The sequence below is a fragment of the Lepisosteus platostomus genome, chromosome 17, assembly GCF_059453375.1.
Source record: "Lepisosteus platostomus isolate fLepPlt1 chromosome 17, fLepPlt1.hap1, whole genome shotgun sequence".
Lineage (NCBI taxonomy): Eukaryota > Metazoa > Chordata > Actinopteri > Semionotiformes > Lepisosteidae > Lepisosteus > Lepisosteus platostomus.
In genome coordinates, this window is record NC_142627.1 from 3683669 (window position 1) to 3706639 (window position 22971).

Below are 22971 nucleotides of genomic sequence, written 5' to 3' on the forward strand. Positions count from 1 at the left end.
CGCGTTTTTTCAGACAACTGAATCCCTATGTAACTGCAAAGCTCAGAAGAGCCCACACACTCAGCTCTTAACCCCAGTGTGCAGAAAGTGTCAAAACATGTTTTTCAGCAGAAATAAACATGTTTCTGCAAGTTTGGTCAACCCCATGTAAGTTATGGGGCAGTTATAGTACACTTTTCAAAACGTGTTTTTCAGCCCGAAATAAACGCGTTTTTTCAGACAACTGAATCCCTATGTAACTGCAAGGCTCAGAAGAGCCCACACACTCTGCTCTTAACCCCAGTGTGCAGAAAGTGTCAAAACATGTTTTTCAGCAGAAATAAACATGTTTCTGCAAGTTTGGTCAACCCCATGTAAGTTATGGGGCAGTAACAGCACTTTTTTCAAAACGTGTTTTTCAGCCCGAAATAAACGCGTTTTTTCAGACAACTGAATCCCTATGTAACTACAAGGCTCAGAAGAGCCCACACACTCTGCTCTTAACCCCAGTGTGCAGAAAGTGTCAAAACGTGTTTTTCAGCAGAAATAAACATGTTTCTGCAAGTTTGGTCAACCCCATGTAAGTTATGGGGCAGTTACAGTACACTTTTCAAAACGTGTTTTTCAGCCCGAAATAAACGCGTTTTTTCAGACAACTGAATCCCTATGTAACTGCAAAGCTCAGAAGAGCCCACACACTCAGCTCTTAACCCCAGTGTGCAGAAAGTGTCAAAACATGTTTTTCAGCAGAAATAAACATGTTTCTGCAAGTTTGGTCAACCCCATGTAAGTTATGGGGCAGTTACAGTACTCTTTTCAAAACGTGTTTTTCAGCCCGAAATAAACGCGTTTTTTCAGACAACTGAATCCCTATGTAACTGCAAGGCTCAGAAGAGCCCACACACTCTGCTCTTAACCCCAGTGTGCAGAAAGTGTCAAAACATGTTTTTCAGCAGAAATAAACATGTTTCTGCAAGTTTGGTCAACCCCATGTAAGTTATGGGGCAGTAAAAGCACTTTTTTCAAAACGTGTTTTTCAGCCCGAAATAAACGCGTTTTTTCAGACAACTGAATCCCTATGTAACTACAAGGCTCAGAAGAGCCCACACACTCTGCTCTTAACCCCAGTGTGCAGAAAGTGTCAAAACGTGTTTTTCAGCAGAAATAAACATGTTTCTGCAAGTTTGGTCAACCCCATGTAAGTTATGGGGCAGTTACAGTACACTTTTCAAAACGTGTTTTTCAGCCCGAAATAAACGCGTTTGTTCAGCAACTGAATCCCTATGTAACTGCAAAGCTCAGAAGAGCCCAGACACTCAGCTCTTAACCCCAGTGTGCAGAAAGAGTCAAAACATGTTTTTCAGCAGAAATAACCATGTTTCTGCAAGTTTGGTCAACCCCATGTAAGTTATGGGGTAGTAACAGCACTTTTTTCAAAACGTGTTTTTCAGCCCGAAATAAACGCGTTTTTTCAGACAACTGAATCCCTATGTAACTGCAAAGCTCAGAAGAGCCCACACACTCAGCTCTAAACCCCAGTGTGCAGAAAGTGTAAAAACATGTTTTTCAGCAGAAATAAACATGTTTCTGCAAGTTTGGTCAACCCCATGTAAGTTATGGGGCAGTTATAGTACACTTTTCAAAACGTGTTTTTCAGCCCGAAATAAACGCGTTTTTTCAGACAACTGAATCCCTATGTAACTGCAAGGCTCAGAAGAGCCCACACACTCTGCTCTTAACCCCAGTGTGCAGAAAGTGTCAAAACATGTTTTTCAGCAGAAATAACCATGTTTCTGCAAGTTTGGTCAACCCCATGTAAGTTATGGGGCAGTAACAGCACTTTTTTCAAAACGTGTTTTTCAGCCCGAAATAAATGCGTTTTTTCAGACAACTGAATCCCTATGTAACTGCAAAGCTCAGAAGAGCCCACACACTCAGCTCTAAACCCCAGTGTGCAGAAAGTGTAAAAACATGTTTTTCAGCAGAAATAAACATGTTTCTGCAAGTTTGGTCAACCCAATGTAAGTTATGGGGCAGTTACAGTACACTTTTCAAAACGTGTTTTTCAGCCCGAAATAAACGCGTTTTTTCAGACAACTGAATCCCTATGTAACTACAAGGCTCAGAAGAGCCCACACACTCTGCTCTTAACCCCAGTGTGCAGAAAGTGTCAAAACGTGTTTTTCAGCAGAAATAAACATGTTTCTGCAAGTTTGGTCAACCCCATGTAAGTTATGGGGCAGTTACAGTACACTTTTCAAAACGTGTTTTTCAGCCCGAAATAAACGCGTTTTTTCAGACAACTGAATCCCTATGTAACTGCAAGGCTCAGAAGAGCCCACACACTCTGCTCTTAACCCCAGTGTGCAGAAAGTGTCAAAACATGTTTTTCAGCAGAAATAAACATGTTTCTGCAAGTTTGGTCAACCCCATGTAAGTTATGGGGCAGTAACAGCACTTTTTTCAAAACGTGTTTTTCAGCCCGAAATAAACGCGTTTTTTCAGACAACTGAATCCCTATGTAACTACAAGGCTCAGAAGAGCCCACACACTCTGCTCTTAACCCCAGTGTGCAGAAAGTGTCAAAACGTGTTTTTCAGCAGAAATAAACATGTTTCTGCAAGTTTGGTCAACCCCATGTAAGTTATGGGGCAGTTACAGTACACTTTTCAAAACGTGTTTTTCAGCCCGAAATAAACGCGTTTTTTCAGACAACTGAATCCCTATGTAACTGCAAAGCTCAGAAGAGCCCACACACTCAGCTCTTAACCCCAGTGTGCAGAAAGTGTCAAAACATGTTTTTCAGCAGAAATAAACATGTTTCTGCAAGTTTGGTCAACCCCATGTAAGTTATGGGGCAGTTACAGTACTCTTTTCAAAACGTGTTTTTCAGCCCGAAATAAACGCGTTTTTTCAGACAACTGAATCCCTATGTAACTGCAAGGCTCAGAAGAGCCCACACACTCTGCTCTTAACCCCAGTGTGCAGAAAGTGTCAAAACATGTTTTTCAGCAGAAATAAACATGTTTCTGCAAGTTTGGTCAACCCCATGTAAGTTATGGGGCAGTTACAGTACACTTTTCAAAACGTGTTTTTCAGCCCGAAATAAACGCGTTTTTTCAGACAACTGAATCCCTATGTAACTGCAAAGCTCAGAAGAGCCCAGACACTCAGCTCTTAACCCCAGTGTGCAGAAAGTGTCAAAACATGTTTTTCAGCAGAAATAAACATGTTTCTGCAAGTTTGGTCAACCCCATGTAAGTTATGGGGCAGTTATAGTACACTTTTCAAAACGTGTTTTTCAGCCCGAAATAAACGCGTTTTTTCAGACAACTGAATCCCTATGTAACTGCAAGGCTCAGAAGAGCCCACACACTCTGCTCTTAACCCCAGTGTGCAGAAAGTGTCAAAACATGTTTTTCAGCAGAAATAACCATGTTTCTGCAAGTTTGGTCAACCCCATGTAAGTTATGGGGCAGTAACAGCACTTTTTTCAAAACGTGTTTTTCAGCCCGAAATAAACGCGTTTTTTCAGACAACTGAATCCCTATGTAACTGCAAAGCTCAGAAGAGCCCACACACTCAGCTCTAAACCCCAGTGTGCGGAAAGTGTAAAAACATGTTTTTCAGCAGAAATAAACATGTTTCTGCAAGTTTGGTCAACCCAATGTAAGTTATGGGGCAGTTACAGTACACTTTTCAAAACGTGTTTTTCAGCCCGAAATAAACGCGTTTTTTCAGACAACTGAATCCCTATGTAACTACAAGGCTCAGAAGAGCCCACACACTCTGCTCTTAACCCCAGTGTGCAGAAAGTGTCAAAACGTGTTTTTCAGCAGAAATAAACATGTTTCTGCAAGTTTGGTCAACCCCATGTAAGTTATGGGGCAGTTACAGTACACTTTTCAAAACGTGTTTTTCAGCCCGAAATAAACGCGTTTTTTCAGACAACTGAATCCCTATGTAACTGCAAAGCTCAGAAGAGCCCACACACTCAGCTCTTAACCCCAGTGTGCAGAAAGTGTCAAAACATGTTTTTCAGCAGAAATAAACATGTTTCTGCAAGTTTGGTCAACCCCATGTAAGTTATGGGGCAGTTATAGTACACTTTTCAAAACGTGTTTTTCAGCCCGAAATAAACGCGTTTTTTCAGACAACTGAATCCCTATGTAACTGCAAGGCTCAGAAGAGCCCACACACTCTGCTCTTAACCCCAGTGTGCAGAAAGTGTCAAAACATGTTTTTCAGCAGAAATAAACATGTTTCTGCAAGTTTGGTCAACCCCATGTAAGTTATGGGGCAGTAACAGCACTTTTTTCAAAACGTGTTTTTCAGCCCGAAATAAACGCGTTTTTTCAGACAACTGAATCCCTATGTAACTACAAGGCTCAGAAGAGCCCACACACTCTGCTCTTAACCCCAGTGTGCAGAAAGTGTCAAAACGTGTTTTTCAGCAGAAATAAACATGTTTCTGCAAGTTTGGTCAACCCCATGTAAGTTATGGGGCAGTTACAGTACACTTTTCAAAACGTGTTTTTCAGCCCGAAATAAACGCGTTTTTTCAGACAACTGAATCCCTATGTAACTGCAAAGCTCAGAAGAGCCCACACACTCAGCTCTTAACCCCAGTGTGCAGAAAGTGTAAAAACATGTTTTTCAGCAGAAATAAACATGTTTCTGCAAGTTTGGTCAACCCCATGTAAGTTATGGGGCAGTTACAGTACTCTTTTCAAAACGTGTTTTTCAGCCCGAAATAAACGCGTTTTTTCAGACAACTGAATCCCTATGTAACTGCAAGGCTCAGAAGAGCCCACACACTCTGCTCTTAACCCCAGTGTGCAGAAAGTGTCAAAACATGTTTTTCAGCAGAAATAAACATGTTTCTGCAAGTTTGGTCAACCCCATGTAAGTTATGGGGCAGTAACAGCACTTTTTTCAAAACGTGTTTTTCAGCCCGAAATAAACGCGTTTTTTCAGACAACTGAATCCCTATGTAACTGCAAAGCTCAGAAGAGCCCACACACTCAGCTCTAAACCCCAGTGTGCAGAAAGTGTAAAAACATGTTTTTCAGCAGAAATAAACATGTTTCTGCAAGTTTGGTCAACCCAATGTAAGTTATGGGGCAGTTACAGTACACTTTTCAAAACGAGTTTTTCAGCCCGAAATAAACGCGTTTTTTCAGACAACTGAATCCCTATGTAACTACAAGGCTCAGAAGAGCCCACACACTCTGCTCTTAACCCCAGTGTGCAGAAAGTGTCAAAACGTGTTTTTCAGCAGAAATAAACATGTTTCTGCAAGTTTGGTCAACCCCATGTAAGTTATGGGGCAGTTACAGTACACTTTTCAAAACGTGTTTTTCAGCCCGAAATAAACGCGTTTTTTCAGACAACTGAATCCCTATGTAACTGCAAGGCTCAGAAGAGCCCACACACTCTGCTCTTAACCCCAGTGTGCAGAAAGTGTCAAAACATGTTTTTCAGCAGAAATAAACATGTTTCTGCAAGTTTGGTCAACCCCATGTAAGTTATGGGGCAGTAACAGCACTTTTTTCAAAACGTGTTTTTCAGCCCGAAATAAACGCGTTTTTTCAGACAACTGAATCCCTATGTAACTACAAGGCTCAGAAGAGCCCACACACTCTGCTCTTAACCCCAGTGTGCAGAAAGTGTCAAAACGTGTTTTTTCAGCAGAAATAAACATGTTTCTGCAAGCTTGGTCAACCCCATGTAAGTTATGGGGCAGTTACAGTACACTTTTCAAAACGTGTTTTTCAGCCCGAAATAAACGCGTTTTTTCAGACAACTGAATCCCTATGTAACTGCAAAGCTCAGAAGAGCCCACACACTCAGCTCTTAACCCCAGTGTGCAGAAAGTGTCAAAACATGTTTTTCAGCAGAAATAAACATGTTTCTGCAAGTTTGGTCAACCCCATGTAAGTTATGGGGCAGTTACAGTACTCTTTTCAAAACGTGTTTTTCAGCCCGAAATAAACGCGTTTTTTCAGACAACTGAATCCCTATGTAACTGCAAGGCTCAGAAGAGCCCACACACTCTGCTCTTAACCCCAGTGTGCAGAAAGTGTCAAAACATGTTTTTCAGCAGAAATAAACATGTTTCTGCAAGTTTGGTCAACCCCATGTAAGTTATGGGGCAGTAAAAGCACTTTTTTCAAAACGTGTTTTTCAGCCCGAAATAAACGCGTTTTTTCAGACAACTGAATCCCTATGTAACTACGAGGCTCAGAAGAGCCCACACACTCTGCTCTTAACCCCAGTGTGCAGAAAGTGTCAAAACGTGTTTTTCAGCAGAAATAAACATGTTTCTGCAAGTTTGGTCAACCCCATGTAAGTTATGGGGCAGTTACAGTACACTTTTCAAAACGTGTTTTTCAGCCCGAAATGAACGCGTTTTTTCAGACAACTGAATCCCTATGTAACTGCAAGGCTCAGAAGAGCCCACACACTCTGCTCTTAACCCCAGTGTGCAGAAAGTGTCAAAACATGTTTTTCAGCAGAAATAAACATGTTTCTGCAAGTTTGGTCAACCCCATGTAAGTTATGGGGCAGTTATAGTACACTTTTCAAAACGTGTTTTTCAGCCCGAAATAAACGCGTTTTTTCAGACAACTGAATCCCTATGTAACTGCAAAGCTCAGAAGAGCCCACACACTCAGCTCTTAACCCCAGTGTGCAGAAAGTGTCAAAACATGTTTTTCAGCAGAAATAAACATGTTTCTGCAAGTTTGGTCAACCCCATGTAAGTTATGGGGCAGTTATAGTACACTTTTCAAAACGTGTTTTTCAGCCCGAAATAAACGCGTTTTTTCAGACAACTGAATCCCTATGTAACTGCAAGGCTCAGAAGAGCCCACACACTCTGCTCTTAACCCCAGTGTGCAGAAAGTGTCAAAACATGTTTTTCAGCAGAAATAAACATGTTTCTGCAAGTTTGGTCAACCCCATGTAAGTTATGGGGCAGTAACAGCACTTTTTTCAAAACGTGTTTTTCAGCCCGAAATAAACGCGTTTTTTCAGACAACTGAATCCCTATGTAACTACAAGGCTCAGAAGAGCCCACACACTCTGCTCTTAACCCCAGTGTGCAGAAAGTGTCAAAACGTGTTTTTCAGCAGAAATAAACATGTTTCTGCAAGTTTGGTCAACCCCATGTAAGTTATGGGGCAGTTACAGTACACTTTTCAAAACGTGTTTTTCAGCCCGAAATAAACGCGTTTTTTCAGACAACTGAATCCCTATGTAACTGCAAAGCTCAGAAGAGCCCACACACTCAGCTCTTAACCCCAGTGTGCAGAAAGTGTCAAAACATGTTTTTCAGCAGAAATAAACATGTTTCTGCAAGTTTGGTCAACCCCATGTAAGTTATGGGGCAGTTACAGTACTCTTTTCAAAACGTGTTTTTCAGCCCGAAATAAACGCGTTTTTTCAGACAACTGAATCCCTATGTAACTGCAAGGCTCAGAAGAGCCCACACACTCTGCTCTTAACCCCAGTGTGCAGAAAGTGTCAAAACATGTTTTTCAGCAGAAATAAACATGTTTCTGCAAGTTTGGTCAACCCCATGTAAGTTATGGGGCAGTAAAAGCACTTTTTTCAAAACGTGTTTTTCAGCCCGAAATAAACGCGTTTTTTCAGACAACTGAATCCCTATGTAACTACAAGGCTCAGAAGAGCCCACACACTCTGCTCTTAACCCCAGTGTGCAGAAAGTGTCAAAACGTGTTTTTCAGCAGAAATAAACATGTTTCTGCAAGTTTGGTCAACCCCATGTAAGTTATGGGGCAGTTACAGTACACTTTTCAAAACGTGTTTTTCAGCCCGAAATAAACGCGTTTGTTCAGACAACTGAATCCCTATGTAACTGCAAAGCTCAGAAGAGCCCAGACACTCAGCTCTTAACCCCAGTGTGCAGAAAGTGTCAAAACATGTTTTTCAGCAGAAATAACCATGTTTCTGCAAGTTTGGTCAACCCCATGTAAGTTATGGGGCAGTAACAGCACTTTTTTCAAAACGTGTTTTTCAGCCCGAAATAAACGCGTTTTTTCAGACAACTGAATCCCTATGTAACTGCAAAGCTCAGAAGAGCCCACACACTCAGCTCTAAACCCCAGTGTGCAGAAAGTGTAAAAACATGTTTTTCAGCAGAAATAAACATGTTTCTGCAAGTTTGGTCAACCCCATGTAAGTTATGGGGCAGTTATAGTACACTTTTCAAAACGTGTTTTTCAGCCCGAAATAAACGCGTTTTTTCAGACAACTGAATCCCTATGTAACTGCAAGGCTCAGAAGAGCCCACACACTCTGCTCTTAACCCCAGTGTGCAGAAAGTGTCAAAACATGTTTTTCAGCAGAAATAACCATGTTTCTGCAAGTTTGGTCAACCCCATGTAAGTTATGGGGCAGTAACAGCACTTTTTTCAAAACGTGTTTTTCAGCCCGAAATAAACGCGTTTTTTCAGACAACTGAATCCCTATGTAACTGCAAAGCTCAGAAGAGCCCACACACTCAGCTCTAAACCCCAGTGTGCAGAAAGTGTAAAAACATGTTTTTCAGCAGAAATAAACATGTTTCTGCAAGTTTGGTCAACCCAATGTAAGTTATGGGGCAGTTACAGTACACTTTTCAAAACGAGTTTTTCAGCCCGAAATAAACGCGTTTTTTCAGACAACTGAATCCCTATGTAACTACAAGGCTCAGAAGAGCCCACACACTCTGCTCTTAACCCCAGTGTGCAGAAAGTGTCAAAACGTGTTTTTCAGCAGAAATAAACATGTTTCTGCAAGTTTGGTCAACCCCATGTAAGTTATGGGGCAGTTACAGTACACTTTTCAAAACGTGTTTTTCAGCCCGAAATAAACGCGTTTTTTCAGACAACTGAATCCCTATGTAACTGCAAGGCTCAGAAGAGCCCACACACTCTGCTCTTAACCCCAGTGTGCAGAAAGTGTCAAAACATGTTTTTCAGCAGAAATAAACATGTTTCTGCAAGTTTGGTCAACCCCATGTAAGTTATGGGGCAGTAACAGCACTTTTTTCAAAACGTGTTTTTCAGCCCGAAATAAACGCGTTTTTTCAGACAACTGAATCCCTATGTAACTACAAGGCTCAGAAGAGCCCACACACTCTGCTCTTAACCCCAGTGTGCAGAAAGTGTCAAAACGTGTTTTTTCAGCAGAAATAAACATGTTTCTGCAAGCTTGGTCAACCCCATGTAAGTTATGGGGCAGTTACAGTACACTTTTCAAAACGTGTTTTTCAGCCCGAAATAAACGCGTTTTTTCAGACAACTGAATCCCTATGTAACTGCAAAGCTCAGAAGAGCCCACACACTCAGCTCTTAACCCCAGTGTGCAGAAAGTGTCAAAACATGTTTTTCAGCAGAAATAAACATGTTTCTGCAAGTTTGGTCAACCCCATGTAAGTTATGGGGCAGTTACAGTACTCTTTTCAAAACGTGTTTTTCAGCCCGAAATAAACGCGTTTTTTCAGACAACTGAATCCCTATGTAACTGCAAGGCTCAGAAGAGCCCACACACTCTGCTCTTAACCCCAGTGTGCAGAAAGTGTCAAAACATGTTTTTCAGCAGAAATAAACATGTTTCTGCAAGTTTGGTCAACCCCATGTAAGTTATGGGGCAGTAAAAGCACTTTTTTCAAAACGTGTTTTTCAGCCCGAAATAAACGCGTTTTTTCAGACAACTGAATCCCTATGTAACTACAAGGCTCAGAAGAGCCCACACACTCTGCTCTTAACCCCAGTGTGCAGAAAGTGTCAAAACGTGTTTTTCAGCAGAAATAAACATGTTTCTGCAAGTTTGGTCAACCCCATGTAAGTTATGGGGCAGTTACAGTACACTTTTCAAAACGTGTTTTTCAGCCCGAAATAAACGCGTTTTTTCAGACAACTGAATCCCTATGTAACTGCAAAGCTCAGAAGAGCCCAGACACTCAGCTCTTAACCCCAGTGTGCAGAAAGTGTCAAAACATGTTTTTCAGCAGAAATAAACATGTTTCTGCAAGTTTGGTCAACCCCATGTAAGTTATGGGGCAGTTATAGTACACTTTTCAAAACGTGTTTTTCAGCCCGAAATGAACGCGTTTTTTCAGACAACTGAATCCCTATGTAACTGCAAGGCTCAGAAGAGCCCACACACTCTGCTCTTAACCCCAGTGTGCAGAAAGTGTCAAAACATGTTTTTCAGCAGAAATAAACATGTTTCTGCAAGTTTGGTCAACCCCATGTAAGTTATGGGGCAGTAACAGCACTTTTTTCAAAACGTGTTTTTCAGCCCGAAATAAACGCGTTTTTTCAGACAACTGAATCCCTATGTAACTGCAAAGCTCAGAAGAGCCCACACACTCAGCTCTTAACCCCAGTGTGCAGAAAGTGTAAAAACATGTTTTTCAGCAGAAATAAACATGTTTCTGCAAGTTTGGTCAACCCCATGTAAGTTATGGGGCAGTTACAGTACTCTTTTCAAAACGTGTTTTTCAGCCCGAAATAAACGCGTTTTTTCAGACAACTGAATCCCTATGTAACTGCAAGGCTCAGAAGAGCCCACACACTCTGCTCTTAACCCCAGTGTGCAGAAAGTGTCAAAACATGTTTTTCAGCAGAAATAAACATGTTTCTGCAAGTTTGGTCAACCCCATGTAAGTAATGGGGCAGTAAAAGCACTTTTTTCAAAACGTGTTTTTCAGCCCGAAATAAACGCGTTTTTTCAGACAACTGAATCCCTATGTAACTACAAGGCTCAGAAGAGCCCACACACTCTGATCTTAACCCCAGTGTGCAGAAAGTGTCAAAACGTGTTTTTCAGCAGAAATAAACATGTTTCTGCAAGTTTGGTCAACCCCATGTAAGTTATGGGGCAGTTACAGTACACTTTTCAAAACGTGTTTTTCAGCCCGAAATAAACGCGTTTTTTCAGACAACTGAATCCCTATGTAACTGCAAAGCTCAGAAGAGCCCAGACACTCAGCTCTTAACCCCAGTGTGCAGAAAGTGTCAAAACATGTTTTTCAGCAGAAATAAACATGTTTCTGCAAGTTTGGTCAACCCCATGTAAGTTATGGGGCAGTTATAGTACACTTTTCAAAACGTGTTTTTCAGCCCGAAATAAACGCGTTTTTTCAGACAACTGAATCCCTATGTAACTGCAAGGCTCAGAAGAGCCCACACACTCTGCTCTTAACCCCAGTGTGCAGAAAGTGTCAAAACATGTTTTTCAGCAGAAATAAACATGTTTCTGCAAGTTTGGTCAACCCCATGTAAGTTATGGGGCAGTTACAGTACTCTTTTCAAAACGTGTTTTTCAGCCCGAAATAAACGCGTTTTTTCAGACAACTGAATCCCTATGTAACTGCAAGGCTCAGAAGAGCCCACACACTCTGCTCTTAACCCCAGTGTGCAGAAAGTGTCAAAACATGTTTTTCAGCAGAAATAAACATGTTTCTGCAAGTTTGGTCAACCCCATGTAAGTTATGGGGCAGTAAAAGCACTTTTTTCAAAACGTGTTTTTCAGCCCGAAATAAACGCGTTTTTTCAGACAACTGAATCCCTATGTAACTACAAGGCTCAGAAGAGCCCACACACTCTGCTCTTAACCCCAGTGTGCAGAAAGTGTCAAAACGTGTTTTTCAGCAGAAATAAACATGTTTCTGCAAGTTTGGTCAACCCCATGTAAGTTATGGGGCAGTTACAGTACTCTTTTCAAAACGTGTTTTTCAGCCCGAAATAAACGCGTTTTTTCAGACAACTGAATCCCTATGTAACTGCAAAGCTCAGAAGAGCCCAGACACTCAGCTCTTAACCCCAGTGTGCAGAAAGTGTCAAAACATGTTTTTCAGCAGAAATAAACATGTTTCTGCAAGTTTGGTCAACCCCATGTAAGTTATGGGGCAGTTATAGTACACTTTTCAAAACGTGTTTTTCAGCCCGAAATGAACGCGTTTTTTCAGACAACTGAATCCCTATGTAACTGCAAGGCTCAGAAGAGCCCACACACTCAGCTCTTAACCCCAGTGTGCAGAAAGTGTCAAAACATGTTTTTCAGCAGAAATAAACATGTTTCTGCAAGTTTGGTCAACCCCATGTAAGTTATGGGGCAGTAACAGCACTTTTTTCAAAACGTGTTTTTCAGCCCGAAATAAACGCGTTTTTTCAGACAACTGAATCCCTATGTAACTGCAAAGCTCAGAAGAGCCCACACACTCAGCTCTTAACCCCAGTGTGCAGAAAGTGTAAAAACATGTTTTTCAGCAGAAATAAACATGTTTCTGCAAGTTTGGTCAACCCCATGTAAGTTATGGGGCAGTTACAGTACTCTTTTCAAAACGTGTTTTTCAGCCCGAAATAAACGCGTTTTTTCAGACAACTGAATCCCTATGTAACTGCAAGGCTCAGAAGAGCCCACACACTCTGCTCTTAACCCCAGTGTGCAGAAAGTGTCAAAACATGTTTTTCAGCAGAAATAAACATGTTTCTGCAAGTTTGGTCAACCCCATGTAAGTTATGGGGCAGTAAAAGCACTTTTTTCAAAACGTGTTTTTCAGCCCGAAATAAACGCGTTTTTTCAGACAACTGAATCCCTATGTAACTACAAGGCTCAGAAGAGCCCACACACTCTGATCTTAACCCCAGTGTGCAGAAAGTGTCAAAACGTGTTTTTCAGCAGAAATAAACATGTTTCTGCAAGTTTGGTCAACCGCATGTAAGTTATGGGGCAGTAAAAGCACTTTTTTCAAAACGTGTTTTTCAGCCCGAAATAAATGCGTTTTTTTCAGACAACTGAATCCCTATGTAACTACAAGGCTCAGAAGAGCCCACACACTCTGCTCTTAACCCCAGTGTGCAGAAAGTGTCAAAACGTGTTTTTCAGCAGAAATAAACATGTTTCTGCAAGTTTGGTCAACCCCATGTAAGTTATGGGGCAGTTACAGTACACTTTTCAAAACGTGTTTTTCAGCCCGAAATAAACGCGTTTTTTCAGACAACTGAATCCCTATGTAACTGCAAAGCTCAGAAGAGCCCAGACACTCAGCTCTTAACCCCAGTGTGCAGAAAGTGTCAAAACATGTTTTTCAGCAGAAATAAACATGTTTCTGCAAGTTTGGTCAACCCCATGTAAGTTATGGGGCAGTTATAGTACACTTTTCAAAACGTGTTTTTCAGCCCGAAATAAACCCGTTTTTTCAGACAACTGAATCCCTATGTAACTGCAAGGCTCAGAAGAGCCCACACACTCTGCTCTTAACCCCAGTGTGCAGAAAGTGTCAAAACATGTTTTTCAGCAGAAATAAACATGTTTCTGCAAGTTTGGTCAACCCCATGTAAGTTATGGGGCAGTAACAGCACTTTTTTCAAAACGTGTTTTTCAGCCCGAAATAAACGCGTTTTCTCAGCCAACTGAATCCCTATGTAACTGCAAAGCTCAGAAGAGCCCACACACTCAGCTCTTAACCCCAGTGTGCAGAAAGTGTAAAAACATGTTTTTCAGCAGAAATAAACATGTTTCTGCAAGTTTGGTCAACCCCATGTAAGTTATGGGGCAGTTACAGTACTCTTTTCAAAACGTGTTTTTCAGCCCGAAATAAACGCGTTTTTTCAGACAACTGAATCCCTATGTAACTGCAAGGCTCAGAAGAGCCCACACACTCTACTCTTAACCCCAGTGTGCAGAAAGTGTCAAAACATGTTTTTCAGCAGAAATAAACATGTTTCTGCAAGTTTGGTCAACCCCATGTAAGTTATGGGGCAGTAAAAGCACTTTTTTCAAAACGTGTTTTTCAGCCCGAAATAAACGCGTTTTTTCAGACAACTGAATCCCTATGTAACTACAAGGCTCAGAAGAGCCCACACACTCTGCTCTTAACCCCAGTGTGCAGAAAGTGTCAAAACGTGTTTTTCAGCAGAAATAAACATGTTTCTGCAAGTTTGGTCAACCCCATGTAAGTTATAGGGCAGTAAAAGCACTTTTTTCAAAACGTGTTTTTCAGCCCGAAATAAACGCGTTTTTTTCAGACAACTGAATCCCTATGTAACTACAAGGCTCAGAAGAGCCCACACACTCTGCTCTTAACCCCAGTGTGCAGAAAGTGTCAAAACGTGTTTTTCAGCAGAAATAAACATGTTTCTGCAAGTTTGGTCAACCCCATGTAAGTTATGGGGCAGTTACAGTACACTTTTCAAAACGTGTTTTTCAGCCCGAAATAAACGCGTTTTTTCAGACAACTGAATCCCTATGTAACTGCAAAGCTCAGAAGAGCCCAGACACTCAGCTCTTAACCCCAGTGTGCAGAAAGTGTCAAAACATGTTTTTCAGCAGAAATAAACATGTTTCTGCAAGTTTGGTCAACCCCATGTAAGTTATGGGGCAGTTATAATACACTTTTCAAAACGTGTTTTTCAGCCCGAAATAAACGCGTTTTTTCAGACAACTGAATCCCTATGTAACTGCAAGGCTCAGAAGAGCCCACACACTCTGCTCTTAACCCCAGTGTGCAGAAAGTGTCAAAACATGTTTTTCAGCAGAAATAAACATGTTTCTGCAAGTTTGGTCAACCCCATGTAAGTTATGGGGCAGTAACAGCACTTTTTTCAAAACGTGTTTTTCAGCCCGAAATAAACGCGTTTTCTCAGCCAACTGAATCCCTATGTAACTGCAAAGCTCAGAAGAGCCCACACACTCAGCTCTTAACCCCAGTGTGCAGAAAGTGTAAAAACATGTTTTTCAGCAGAAATAAACATGTTTCTGCAAGTTTGGTCAACCCCATGTAAGTTATGGGGCAGTTACAGTACTCTTTTCAAAACGTGTTTTTCAGCCCGAAATAAACGCGTTTTTTCAGACAACTGAATCCCTATGTAACTGCAAGGCTCAGAAGAGCCCACACACTCTGCTCTTAACCCCAGTGTGCAGAAAGTGTCAAAACATGTTTTTCAGCAGAAATAAACATGTTTCTGCAAGTTTGGTCAACCCCATGTAAGTTATGGGGCAGTAAAAGCACTTTTTTCAAAACGTGTTTTTCAGCCCGAAATAAACGCGTTTTTTCAGACAACTGAATCCCTATGTAACTACAAGGCTCAGAAGAGCCCACACACTCTGCTCTTAACCCCAGTGTGCAGAAAGTGTCAAAACGTGTTTTTCAGCAGAAATAAACATGTTTCTGCAAGTTTGGTCAACCCCATGTAAGTTATGGGGCAGTTACAGTACACTTTTCAAAACGTGTTTTTCAGCCCGAAATAAACACGTTTTTTCAGACAACTGAATCCCTATGTAACTGCAAAGCTCAGAAGAGCCCAGACACTCAGCTCTTAACCCCAGTGTGCAGAAAGTGTCAAAACATGTTTTTCAGCAGAAATAAACATGTTTCTGCAAGTTTGGTCAACCCCATGTAAGTTATGGGGCAGTTATAGTACACTTTTCAAAACGTGTTTTTCAGCCCGAAATGAACGCGTTTTTTCAGACAACTGAATCCCTATGTAACTGCAAGGCTCAGAAGAGCCCACACACTCTGCTCTTAACCCCAGTGTGCAGAAAGTGTCAAAACATGTTTTTCAGCAGAAATAAACATGTTTCTGCAAGTTTGGTCAACCCCATGTAAGTTATGGGGCAGTAACAGCACTTTTTTCAAAACGTGTTTTTCAGCCCGAAATAAACGCGTTTTTTCAGACAACTGAATCCCTATGTAACTGCAAAGCTCAGAAGAGCCCACACACTCAGCTCTTAACCCCAGTGTGCAGAAAGTGTAAAAACATGTTTTTCAGCAGAAATAAACATGTTTCTGCAAGTTTGGTCAACCCCATGTAAGTTATGGGGCAGTTACAGTACTCTTTTCAAAACGTGTTTTTCAGCCCGAAATAAACGCGTTTTTTCAGACAACTGAATCCCTATGTAACTGCAAGGCTCAGAAGAGCCCACACACTCTGCTCTTAACCCCAGTGTGCAGAAAGTGTCAAAACATGTTTTTCAGCAGAAATAAACATGTTTCTGCAAGTTTGGTCAACCCCATGTAAGTTATGGGGCAGTAAAAGCACTTTTTTCAAAACGTGTTTTTCAGCCCGAAATAAACGCGTTTTTTCAGACAACTGAATCCCTATGTAACTACAAGGCTCAGAAGAGCCCACACACTCTGATCTTAACCCCAGTGTGCAGAAAGTGTCAAAACGTGTTTTTCAGCAGAAATAAACATGTTTCTGCAAGTTTGGTCGACCCCATGTAAGTTATGGGGCAGTAAAAGCACTTTTTTCAAAACGTGTTTTTCAGCCCGAAATAAACGCGTTTTTTTCAGACAACTGAATCCCTATGTAACTACAAGGCTCAGAAGAGCCCACACACTCTGCTCTTAACCCCAGTGTGCAGAAAGTGTCAAAACGTGTTTTTCAGCAGAAATAAACATGTTTCTGCAAGTTTGGTCAACCCCATGTAAGTTATGGGGCAGTTACAGTACACTTTTCAAAACGTGTTTTTCAGCCCGAAATAAACGCGTTTTTTCAGACAACTGAATCCCTATGTAACTGCAAAGCTCAGAAGAGCCCAGACACTCAGCTCTTAACCCCAGTGTGCAGAAAGTGTCAAAACATGTTTTTCAGCAGAAATAAACATGTTTCTGCAAGTTTGGTCAACCCCATGTAAGTTATGGGGCAGTTATAGTACACTTTTCAAAACGTGTTTTTCAGCCCGAAATAAACGCGTTTTTTCAGACAACTGAATCCCTATGTAACTGCAAGGCTCAGAAGAGCCCACACACTCTGCTCTTAACCCCAGTGTGCAGAAAGTGTCAAAACATGTTTTTCAGCAGAAATAAACATGTTTCTGCAAGTTTGGTCAACCCCATGTAAGTTATGGGGCAGTAACAGCACTTTTTTCAAAACGTGTTTTTCAGCCCGAAATAAACGCGTTTTCTCAGCCAACTGAATCCCTATGTAACTGCAAAGCTCAGAAGAGCCCACACACTCAGCTCTTAACCCCAGTGTGCAGAAAGTGTAAAAACATGTTTTTCAGCAGAAATAAACATGTTTCTGCAAGTTTGGTCAACCCCATGTAAGTTATGGGGCAGTTACAGTACTCTTTTCAAAACGTGTTTTTCAGCCCGAAATAAACGCGTTTTTTCAGACAACTGAATCCCTATGTAACTGCAAGGCTCAGAAGAGCCCACACACTCTACTCTTAACCCCAGTGTGCAGAAAGTGTCAAAACATGTTTTTCAGCAGAAATAAACATGTTTCTGCAAGTTTGGTCAACCCCATGTAAGTTATGGGGCAGTAAAAGCACTTTTTTCAAAACGTGTTTTTCAGCCCGAAATAAACGCGTTTTTTCAGACAACTGAATCCCTATGTAACTACAAGGCTCAGAAGAGCCCACACACTCTGCTCTTAACCCCAGTGTGCAAAAAGTGTCAAAACGTGTTTTTCAGCAGAAATAAACATGTTTCTGCAAGTTTGGTCAACCCCATGTAAGTTATGGGGCAGTTACAGTACACTTTTCAAAACGTGTTTTTCAGCCCGAAATAAACGCGTTTTTTCAGACAACTGAATCCCTATGTAACTACAAGGCTCAGAAGAGCCCACACACTCTGCTCTTAACCCCAGTGTGCAGAAAGTGTCAAAACGTGTTTTTCAGCAGAAATAAACATGTTTCTGCAAGTTTGGTCAACCCCATGTAAGTTATGGGGCAGTTATAGTACACTTTTCAAAACGTGTTTTTCAGCCCGAAATAAACGCGTTTTTTCAGACAACTGAATCCCTATGTAACTGCAAGGCTCAGAAGAGCCCACACACTCTGCTCTTAACCCCAGTGTGCAGAAAGTGTCAAAACATGTTTTTCAGCAGAAATAAACATGTTTCTGCAAGTTTGGTCAACCCCATGTAAGTTATGGGGCAGTAACAGCACTTTTTTCAAAACGTGTTTTTCAGCCCGAAATAAACGCGTTTTTTCAGACAACTGAATCCCTATGTAACTACAAGGCTCAGAAGAGCCCACACACTCTGCTCTTAACCCCAGTGTGCAGAAAGTGTCAAAACGTGTTTTTCAGCAGAAATAAACATGTTTCTGCAAGTTTGGTCAACCCCATGTAAGTTATGGGGCAGTTACAGTACACTTTTCAAAACGTGTTTTTCAGCCCGAAATAAACGCGTTTTTTCAGACAACTGAATCCCTATGTAACTGCAAGGCTCAGAAGAGCCCACACACTCTGCTCTTAACCCCAGTGTGCAGAAAGTGTCAAAACATGTTTTTCAGCAGAAATAAACATGTTTCTGCAAGTTTGGTCAACCCCATGTAAGTTATGGGGCAGTTACAGTACTCTTTTCAAAACGTGTTTTTCAGCCCGAAATAAACGCGTTTTTTCAGACAACTGAATCCCTATGTAACTGCAAGGCTCAGAAGAGCCCACACACTCTGCTCTTAACCCCAGTGTGCAGAAAGTGTCAAAACATGTTTTTCAGCAGAAATAAACATGTTTCTGCAAGTTTGGTCAACCCCATGTAAGTTATGGGGCAGTAAAAGCACTTTTTTCAAAACGTGTTTTTCAGCCCGAAATAAACGCGTTTTTTCAGCCAACTGAATCCCTATGTAACTGCAAGGCTCAGAAGAGCCCACACACTCTGCTCTTAACCCCAGTGTGCAGAAAGTGTCAAAACGTGTTTTTCAGCAGAAATAAACATGTTTCTGCAAGTTTGGTCAACCCCATGTAAGTTATGGGGCAGTTACAGTACACTTTTCAAAACGTGTTTTTCAGCCCGAAATAAACGCGTTTTTTCAGACATCTGAATCCCTTTGTAACTGCAAAGCTCAGAAGAGCCCACACACTCAGCTCTTAACCCCAGTGTGCAGAAAGTGTAAAAACATGTTTTTCAGCAGAAATAAACATGTTTCTGCAAGTTTGGTCAACCCCATGTAAGTTATGGGGCAGTTACAGTACACTTTTCAAAACGTGTTTTTCAGCCCGAAATAAACGCGTTTTTTCAGACAACTGAATCCCTATGTAACTGCAAAGCTCAGAAGAGCCCACACACTCAGCTCTAAACCCCAGTGTGCAGAAAGTGTAAAAACATGTTTTTCAGCAGAAATAAACATGTTTCTGCAAGTTTGGTCAACCCCATGTAAGTTATGGGGCAGTTACAGTACACTTTTCAAAACGTGTTTTTCAGCCCGAAATAAACGCGTTTTTTCAGACAACTGAATCCCTATGTAACTGCAAAGCTCAGAAGAGCCCACACACTCAGCTCTTAACCCCAGTGTGCAGAAAGTGTCAAAACATGTTTTTCAGCAGAAATAAACATGTTTCTGCAAGTTTGGTCAACCTCATGTAAGTTATGGGGCAGTTATAGTACACTTTTCAAAACGTGTTTTTCAGCCCGAAATAAACGCGTTTTTTCAGACAACTGAATCCCTATGTAACTGCAAGGCTCAGAAGAGCCCACACACTCTGCTCTTAACCCCAGTGTGCAGAAAGTGTCAAAACATGTTTTTCAGCAGAAATAAACATGTTTCTGCAAGTTTGGTCAACCCCATGTAAGTTATGGGGCAGTAACAGCACTTTTTTCAAAACGTGTTTTTCAGCCCGAAATAAACGCGTTTTTTCAGCCAACTGAATCCCTATGTAACTGCAAAGCTCAGAAGAGCCCACACACTCAGCTCTTAACCCCAGTGTGCAGAAAGTGTAAAAACATGTTTTTCAGCAGAAATAAACATGTTTCTGCAAGTTTGGTCAACCCCATGTAAGTTATGGGGCAGTTACAGTACACTTTTCAAAACGTGTTTTTCAGCCCGAAATAAACGCGTTTTTTCAGACAACTGAATCCCTATGTAACTGCAAAGCTCAGAAGAGCCCACACACTCAGCTCTTAACCCCAGTGTGCAGAAAGTGTAAAAACATGTTTTTCAGCAGAAAAAAACATGTTTCTGCAAGTTTGGTCAACCCCATGTAAGTTATGGGGCAGTTACAGTACTCTTTTCAAAACGTGTTTTTCAGCCCGAAATAAACGCGTTTTTTCAGACAACTGAATCCCTATGTAACTACAAGGCTCAGAAGAGCCCACACACTCTGCTCTTAACCCCAGTGTGCAGAAAGTGTCAAAACGTGTTTTTCAGCAGAAATAAACATGTTTCTGCAAGTTTGGTCAACCCCATGTAAGTTATGGGGCAGTAAAAGCACTTTTTTCAAAACGTGTTTTTCAGCCCGAAATAAACGCGTTTTTTTCAGACAACTGAATCCCTATGTAACTACAAGGCTCAGAAGAGCCCACACACTCTGCTCTTAACCCCAGTGTGCAGAAAGTGTCAAAACGTGTTTTTCAGCAGAAATAAACATGTTTCTGCAAGTTTGGTCAACCCCATGTAAGTTATGGGGCAGTTACAGTACACTTTTCAAAACGTGTTTTTCAGCCCGAAATAAACGCGTTTTTTCAGACAACTGAATCCCTATGTAACTGCAAAGCTCAGAAGAGCCCAGACACTCAGCTCTTAACCCCAGTGTGCAGAAAGTGTCAAAACATGTTTTTCAGCAGAAATAAACATGTTTCTGCAAGTTTGGTCAACCCCATGTAAGTTATGGGGCAGTTATAGTACACTTTTCAAAACGTGTTTTTCAGCCCGAAATAAACGCGTTTTTTCAGACAACTGAATCCCTATGTAACTGCAAGGCTCAGAAGAGCCCACACACTCTGCTCTTAACCCCAGTGTGCAGAAAGTGTCAAAACATGTTTTTCAGCAGAAATAAACATGTTTCTGCAAGTTTGGTCAACCCCATGTAAGTTATGGGGCAGTAACAGCACTTTTTTCAAAACGTGTTTTTCAGCCCGAAATAAACGCGTTTTTTCAGACAACTGAATCCCTATGTAACTGCAAAGCTCAGAAGAGCCCACACACTCAGCTCTTAACCCCAGTGTGCAGAAAGTGTAAAAACATGTTTTTCAGCAGAAATAAACATGTTTCTGCAAGTTTGGTCAACCCCATGTAAGTTATGGGGCAGTTACAGTACACTTTTCAAAACGTGTTTTTCAGCCCGAAATAAACGCGTTTTTTCAGACAACTGAATCCCTATGTAACTGCAAAGCTCAGAAGAGCCCAGACACTCAGCTCTTAACCCCAGTGTGCAGAAAGTGTCAAAACATGTTTTTCAGCAGAAATAAACATGTTTCTGCAAGTTTGGTCAACCCCATGTTAGTTATGGGGCAGTTACAGTACACTTTTCAAAACGTGTTTTTCAGCCCGAAATAAACGCGTTTTTTCAGACAACTGAATCCCTATGTAACTGCAAAGCTCAGAGGAGCCCAGACACTCAGCTCTTAACCCCAGTGTGCAGAAAGTGTCAAAACATGTTTTTCAGCAGAAATAAACATGTTTCTGCAAGTTTGGTCAACCCCATGTAAGTTATGGGGCAGTTATAGTACACTTTTCAAAACGTGTTTTTCAGCCCGAAATAAACGCGTTTTTTCAGACAACTGAATCCCTATGTAACTGCAAAGCTCAGAAGAGCCCACACACTCAGCTCTTAACCCCAGTGTGCAGAAAGTGTAAAAACATGTTTTTCAGCAGAAATAAACATGTTTCTGCAAGTTTGGTCAACCCCATGTAAGTTATGGGGCAGTTACAGTACACTTTTCAAAACGTGTTTTTCAGCCCGAAATAAACGCGTTTTTTCAGACAACTGAATCCCTATGTAACTGCAAGGCTCAGAAGAGCCCACACACTCTGCTCTTAACCCCAGTGTGCAGAAAGTGTCAAAACATGTTTTTCAGCAGAAATAAACATGTTTCTGCAAGTTTGGTCAACCCCATGTAAGTTATGGGGCAGTTACAGTACTCTTTTCAAAACGTGTTTTTCAGCCCGAAATAAACGCGTTTTTTCAGACAACTGAATCCCTATGTAACTGCAAGGCTCAGAAGAGCCCACACACTCAGCTCTTAACCCCAGTGTGCAGAAAGTGTAAAAACATGTTTTTCAGCAGAAATAAACATGTTTCTGCAAGTTTGGTCAACCCCATGTAAGTTATGGGGCAGTAAAAGCACTTTTTTCAAAACGTGTTTTTCAGCCCGAAATAAAGGCGTTTTTTCAGCCAACTGAATCCCTATGTAACTGCAAGGCTCAGAAGAGCCCACACACTCTGCTCTTAACCCCAGTGTGCAGAAAGTGTCAAAACGTGTTTTTCAGCAGAAATAAACATGTTTCTGCAAGTTTGGTCAACCCCATGTAAGTTATGGGGCAGTTACAGTACACTTTTCAAAACGTGTTTTTCAGCCCGAAATGAACGCGTTTTTTCAGACAACTGAATCCCTATGTAACTGCAAGGCTCAGAAGAGCCCACACACTCTGCTCTTAACCCCAGTGTGCAGAAAGTGTCAAAACATGTTTTTCAGCAGAAATAAACATGTTTCTGCAAGTTTGGTCAACCCCATGTAAGTTATGGGGCAGTAACAGCACTTTTTTCAAAACGTGTTTTTCAGCCCGAAATAAACGCGTTTTTTCAGACAACTGAATCCCTATGTAACTGCAAAGCTCAGAAGAGCCCACACACTCAGCTCTTAACCCCAGTGTGCAGAAAGTGTAAAAACATGTTTTTCAGCAGAAATAAACATGTTTCTGCAAGTTTGGTCAACCCCATGTAAGTTATGGGGCAGTTACAGTACTCTTTTCAAAACGTGTTTTTCAGCCCGAAATAAACGCGTTTTTTCAGACAACTGAATCCCTATGTAACTGCAAGGCTCAGAAGAGCCCACACACTCTGCTCTTAACCCCAGTGTGCAGAAAGTGTCCAAACATGTTTTTCAGCAGAAATAAACATGTTTCTGCAAGTTTGGTCAACCCCATGTAAGTTATGGGGCAGTAAAAGCACTTTTTTCAAAACGTGTTTTTCAGCCCGAAATAAACGCGTTTTTTCAGACAACTGAATCCCTATGTAACTACAAGGCTCAGAAGAGCCCACACACTCTGATCTTAACCCCAGTGTGCAGAAAGTGTCAAAACGTG